Raw genomic sequence first — 6,737 nt, forward strand, 5'->3', positions numbered from 1 at the left:
ATGGGTATTGGGTTAAGCATAATACCAGTTTAGAGTTACTATAATCAAGGATTTGTTTTAATTCAAACTTTTCAGTGAGGCCCTTATCTGAGCTGATTCCAAAATATTCAAACTTATTATAATTCTTAAGGGTACGGGGGTAAAATTGACCAGCAATAGTAATAGTTAAGGGGGCCGGGGGGGGGGGTCTTCATCAAAATTCTCTCGAAATCAACTTTATAGTTGTTTCTGATAGAGGGGAGTGATATCTATCAGATGCTTTTGGTCCCATGGAAAAATATTGTTCCTAGCCGAAATTATCGCCGGTCTAAGGTCAGCGCTTATGTGTAATTGTATTGCGCGAGCGATTTTCAATCGCAAATTCTGAAAATCGAGTCTAAAAATCTATCTTCTCTCACATCAAAAAATCGTAAAAAAACGAGGTCCAAGATTTTCAAAATTGAATAAAAGATTTTTAAAGGCCTATCTCAAAATTTTGTATGATCATTCTCTTCTAAATGGTCCCTAGAACATATCCTGAAAGTTTCGGGGTGATTGCTCAAAAAATGTGGGAGAAGATAGATTTTTATACTCGATTTTCAGAATTTGCGATTGAAAATCGCTCGCGCAATACAATTACACATAAGCGCTGACCTTAGACCGGCGATAATTTCGGCTAGGAACAATATTTTCCATGGGATCAAAAGCATCTGATAGATATCACTCCCCTCTATCAGAAACAACTATAAAGTTGATTTCGAGATAATTTTGATGAAGACCCCCCCCCCCGGCCCCCTTAATAGTTAATAGTACTATGTTTACAGCACTGAAGGGGTATCCTAGGAAGTTTCTTAAACTTTTAACAGGTACCCCTCCTCATTTAACCCTCAATTAAGTTTCCTATCATTCGGCTGAGTCGACCGAGGAGATCACATAGATCCAATGGATCCTTAGCTACTCCCTAGACTAGGTGACACTGGGATTCAAACCCTGAACCTTCTGCGCAGAAGGCGGATGCTCTAACCACTAGGCCACCTAGCCCCTAGCCACCTTGCCACCTAGCAATAACTTTGGCTTCGAGACAATTTTCATGAAGACCCCCTGCCCCCGAGAGCACATAAAAAATCAAATAAATTAAATGACAGTCGATAACTCAATACATCGTTCAATAGACAATGTGCCTGTCCACTCACAATAAAATGTATCAAGTTGAAATCACGTTTAGGTCAATATCTTGAAGCTATGGGGCAGCTGTTATCAACTGAACGTAAATTATAGTTTGAATGGTTCTAGTCAATAGAGCTTCAATATTTACACAATATGTATGTGTGCCTGATTCGATGGGGAATGGATGTACATGGGGTTCCCGGAGGCTGGTACTGCATATAATGCCAATAACTTGGGTTGTGGTCACATTGTAACACAGTATCAAATCTTATTGTTTTAATCTATAATTTCATAATATGAAGTCAAATCGAGGGTCCAACCAAAAAGGGTTTTAGTGAATGTCCCCTTAAATCTTGGTCACTAAGAAAAAGTAGTTTAGCACCTCAACCACAAGCTTGTTTAGGCAGTCTAATTTTGCAGGCGTGTAGGAAGGGGTCAAAAGCAGTAGGGCCACTTTTGGTAGGGCTACTTTTATCAATCCCCCTAAATTTCAGAGGGGGAAATATCTTCCCTCTTGATTGGACATTGATTATAGAATTTTCAAATTAAGTTAAACTGGTTGTTCAGAGTGCTTAGTGGAATGTGCTTGATCCACTTGAAGCTGGCCTGCTTGCGTGCACAAAAGAGATATGCAACGTGTATCAAGAAAGTGCCTCTTGGAAGTTAACACCAGAACCAGCTTATATAACTTTTTGCACGACAGTCGCAATTTTGCAGTAAAATTTAGCATCAAGGCTAGAATTCATTCGAAAACCTTTTTCTAAAATTTTCCCAGGTTATCCCTTTTTGTATGCATTTCTTCAAAAAAATGTTGACATCGCCCAACCTCTAAATTGGCCCAACATAATCTCACTGGTCTCATTCAAGCTTTTAGCCACAACCCCTTGCTTGGAATGAACAGATTACAGGATTTGGATTTTCAAAAATTTTATTATTAGAGAAAATATGTGATGAGAGCCATTGTATACAAATCTTTAATAAGACCACAATATCTAGAGCATTGTGTTCAATTATGTAATCCAGTTGCGGCTCGTGGAAGTTGGGGGATCATTTTGGAGCCGGAGAGCGCCCAGAGGTGGGTACTCTCCCATACAGCCGTCGACTGGAAATCCTCAATTTGACAACACTGGCAGAGCAGCGAATATAATACGTGGCAAATATAATAAGTGGTGATCTTATCGAAGTTTTACTGAACTATTATTGGTTTGGACGATTATGGAGCGGGTTTGTTTGGATGAGCAGATCCTTGTAGGTTTAAATCCTACCAGGACGCGCGCCGAGTATGGAATAATTGTCATACGTTGTATGACCCGCCGCGCACGAGTGCGCGGCTCCCCCTGTATCGTCGAAACTCTACTATAGTGAAGCGACCGTGGGGGTCACCACGTGATACAATGGAATAACGAGTATCACCCGTTAAGGTATTTGCTATACTTGAGATAAAAGTGAAACAAATTTTAGTGAAACAAATTTAAAATTTGATCCTTTATTTTACAATCATAATATAATAATATTTATAAGCCTCTGTTTTGAAAGTTTTAAATTTCAATATATCCGCATTTCTATTTAAAGTTCAATTTTATGTATAAGTCAATAACTGGCCGTCGCAAAGCCGTGCATTAAAAACAGGATTAAATTGTTTATAGTTATACAACAACTTAAATTTAAAACTATCCGTGCACCGTGGTTTTTTGAATAAAAAAGCAAGCATGAAGCAACAAGTTTGGAGGACTTCGCCGCTTCGACGCGCCGCGCAAACTAGCATTCTTGCTTCGCATCGTCGATCGTTGCTTTGCCTCGCAAAGCAACGATCTCGATGGGTTGACATCGTCAATCAAGCAACAAGTAATAAATTAGCAAGCGAAAGCTAGGTAATTAATCATTTGACACACGTTGTAGTTGTAGCGCGAGATGCGCTACTGTGCCGCGCCGAGCTGCCATGAATTGCCATCGTCAATTAAACGTTGTAGTTGTCATACGTTGTATGACCCGCCGCGCACGAAGTGCGCGGCTCCCCTGTATCGTCAGGACGATACTATAGTGAAACGACCGTGGGGGTCGCAACGTTATACAACGTTAATTGTAGCGCGATGCGTTACTGTGCCGCACCGCGCACTCAATGAGGCTTCTCACGGCGAGATGCGCTACTATGCCGCACCGAGCTGAGATGAATTGACATCCAACATCGTCAATTAACACACACGTCGAGCGTGTTGTATATTCAATATTGACGGATGTGACTCGTCTAAATTTCTTCGAAGTAGCGCGCGCCACTTTCGTCTCGAAATGTTGCCCGATGGCAATGCAAGTGTTACGAAGTAGCGCGCGCTGGGCCAGACCATTAACAATGGTTAAGTTGTATACCTCGTTTTGTGCGCGGCGGCCAAAAGGCTTTTCTTTTTTATAAAAAATGAGCAATGAGGTGTAGGTTTACAAGGTTTACAAGGTTTACAAGGTTTACAAGGTTTACAAAAAATAGATCTATATTACAGTGAGATAATGTCAGATCAGCATAGCTAAAGGTCAAAGTCCGAAATCCAAATAGAAAATCCGTTACCATTAAGATGATTGATGAGTGTAAAGAAAAAGTGAAAATGAAGGGGCTGTGGAGGAAATGTGATATCCCGTACTGAGACACTAATGTTCGTGTTTCTTCTTTATAGGGAATCGTGTTCTGCATAGCTGAGCGACGAACTTGGTGAATTCCACTATGTGCTCCGGTAGAAAGAGGCTCTTCATGTCATGAAATAGTAATGACTTTGTGGGCTCCTTCATGTTAGTCCTACTGGAATGGTACCTGGGACATGTTCTAAGGAAGTGTTCTTCATCTTCTATTATCGGATCAACACAAGGAAGATTAACAAAGAGCTCCATCATTGACTTTTCGCTGCAGAATTCACAAATTCTGTGATGTTGACTTCCAGTTCTGCTCCCATATCTTCCAGTTTCTACGTTTAGCTTATGTCCGCTCATTCGGATCCTAGCCACTAAGTTGCTTCCAGTTCTCGACGGTAGCGTGAGGTACGGCTCCTGCTCGAAAGCACCTTTAACTTTATTATAGAACGTAAGCTTCTTATTGCTTTGTCTTTCTGTTTCCCATAGATTGATAAATCGGTTATGTGCCCTTTCCTGACATAACAATGGGTTGTATAGTTGATGTTCAAGTTTGTTCTCGTCGAGTATCGTTAGCATTGATTCCAGTGCTCTGAACCAACCTAAATCAAGTTTCTTCTGCTCAGCAAAAGCGTGCCTGGCTAGAGCTGGTGAGTCTTCTAGTTCAAGTCTTGCAAGGCGATTATGGAAATCGGTGACTTGTTTAACATATCGAACTACAATAGGGGTTCTTCCGCAGTCTCCCCAAACAGCTGCGTTAGATGTCGATTTGCCAACTCCAAGGGTCCATTTAAGGATGGCGAGGTGCATTCTTTCGAATGGGTCAGCTGCAATGCCTGCCAGTGGGGATTGCTTCGTATTGTCAGTTGTGCTGGCAAAAGCCTTAATTCCTGAGCTACTGCTGATCCAGACTTCCACTCCGTACGATACAACTGGCAGTATGAGGGAGTCGAGCAGTTTAAGAACTGCGACCTTGGATATATTGTTAAGGTCGACTTCACTTTTCAGTCCAAAGTATGCCCGGAGAGCTTTTTGTCGCAGAAGGTTTAGTGCTGTCTTAAAGCTGCCCGACAGTGAGAAGGTGATCCCTAAATAGCAATATGTTTTTGCTGATGGGATTGTTGCTCCCATGTACTGAAAACCGTAACTCTCTTTGAGTTGCCTTCCACTTTTATTAAAAATCATGATGGCGGTTTTCTTGGTGTTCACCGTGAGCCCCCATTCTCTGCAGAATGACTCAAGTTCAGAGATCATGACCTGAAGACTTTCTTTCGAAAGTGCGAGGAGGACAAGATCATCTGCCCACAAGAGGTGGGTCAGAATAGTTTCATTCAGCATTGGACTTGAGATGTCTTGAACACTGTTCAGTCGTTCCGAAAGTTCGTGGATGTAAGTTTTGAAAAGTTCGGGGCTCATTGGGTGGCCCTGCTCCGTGCCTGCAAGAATATCAAATGAGTCTGATATTTTAGCGATCAGCTTGATCTTAGCTTTGGAATTCTTGTACATATGTTCTAGACATTTTAGGAATTTTCCATCTATACCAAGGGTTGAGAGCTTGTACAGAAGAGCTTCACGACTGATGGAGTCGAAAGCTTTGCGAAAATCCACGAAACAAGAATAGAGTCTTTGTCCTTTGTTATTCACGTATTTGTCTACACAAGTGGAAAGGGTGAACAGATGATCCACAGTTCTAGCATTCTTACAGAAGCCAAGCTGGTTTACTGTGTCCGGGCAATGTTCCTTCCTGAATTTTAGCAAACGGTCCAATAGGATTGTCGCGAAAAGTTTACCAAGGTTGCTCCCGATCGCAATGGCTCTGTAGTTATCGGGGTCGTAGATACATCCTTTCTTGTGGAGTGGGCTCACAATCGTAGTGTTCCATGGGTAGACACCAAGGTCCAAGCAACCATTAAAGAGCTTAACTAACACTGAGAGAGCGCAGTGGTTCTGGGCGGCAGACTTAAGCTGCTCATTGAGTAAACAATCTAGTCCAACTGCCTTACCGTTCTTAAGTGTTTTCACCGCATGTACAACCTCTTTCGATGATATCTCATCATTTAGTATGCTCATTATTTGTTCATTTGCTTTAGTCACTGTTCTATTCTGTGGGAAGTTTGTATCCTTCTTTTTGTAGAGATCCAGAAAGAATTGGTAGAACTTCGCCATGTCGAATATGTCCAGCTTGGAGGGTTTTTCGTTAAACTTCTTCAGTTTCTTCAAGTTCTTCCACGAAATCTTATTTTCCTGCAGAATTTCCTGGTTTAACTCTTGGAAGAAAACAGCCTTTTTCCTTTTTAACAATTTTTTATAGTCCTTCTTCCTAGAGTAGAAGCGGATTCGTAGAAGGGCGTCCGAGGGGTTTTTCCCGTACTTCTTTGTTAGAATATTAAGCTCTCGCTTAGTTGTAATGCACTCAGCATCGAACCACTTTTGTTTTGGGCGGAGTTTACTGCGTCGTTTCTTTTTAGAAAAACACCTTATCTTTTGCTCACTATTGGCACAGTTTGAGGGTTGATCGGTGCAAAGTGCGCTTTCAAGAATGTGAACGAACTTCTCGTTTGTGGAGTAAATGTTTTCTGCAGAATCAAAGGTTGAGGTCGAAATATCCAATAGCTGTTTTGTTATTTCGGCCTTGTTAAGATTATCAGTAAACTGTTGGGCCGTTGCATCTCCATCCCATTTCGGTCTTTTAGGTGCATCTTGATGAAGCTCTTGAATTAATTCAGCGGCTATCATTTGGATTCTAACTGAGAGTTGACAGAGGATAGGTCTGTGATCTGATAGGTTAGTTAAGGAAAGAACTTTGAACCGTTTCACCATATTCCTGATGCTCGGTGAAACTGCTATGTAGTCAACGACACTTTGTCCGTTGTACTGATAGCAGGTGAGCTCACCAAAAATGTCACCAATGACATTGCCGTTCAATAGAGTGAGATCACAGCTGCCCAGAAGGTCAAGGAATCTATTACCTCTTTCAT

This window comes from Bolinopsis microptera, chromosome 1, assembly GCF_026151205.1.
Source record: "Bolinopsis microptera isolate Bmic1 chromosome 1, MBARI_Bmic_1.0, whole genome shotgun sequence".
In the NCBI taxonomy this organism is placed as follows: domain Eukaryota; kingdom Metazoa; phylum Ctenophora; class Tentaculata; order Lobata; family Bolinopsidae; genus Bolinopsis; species Bolinopsis microptera.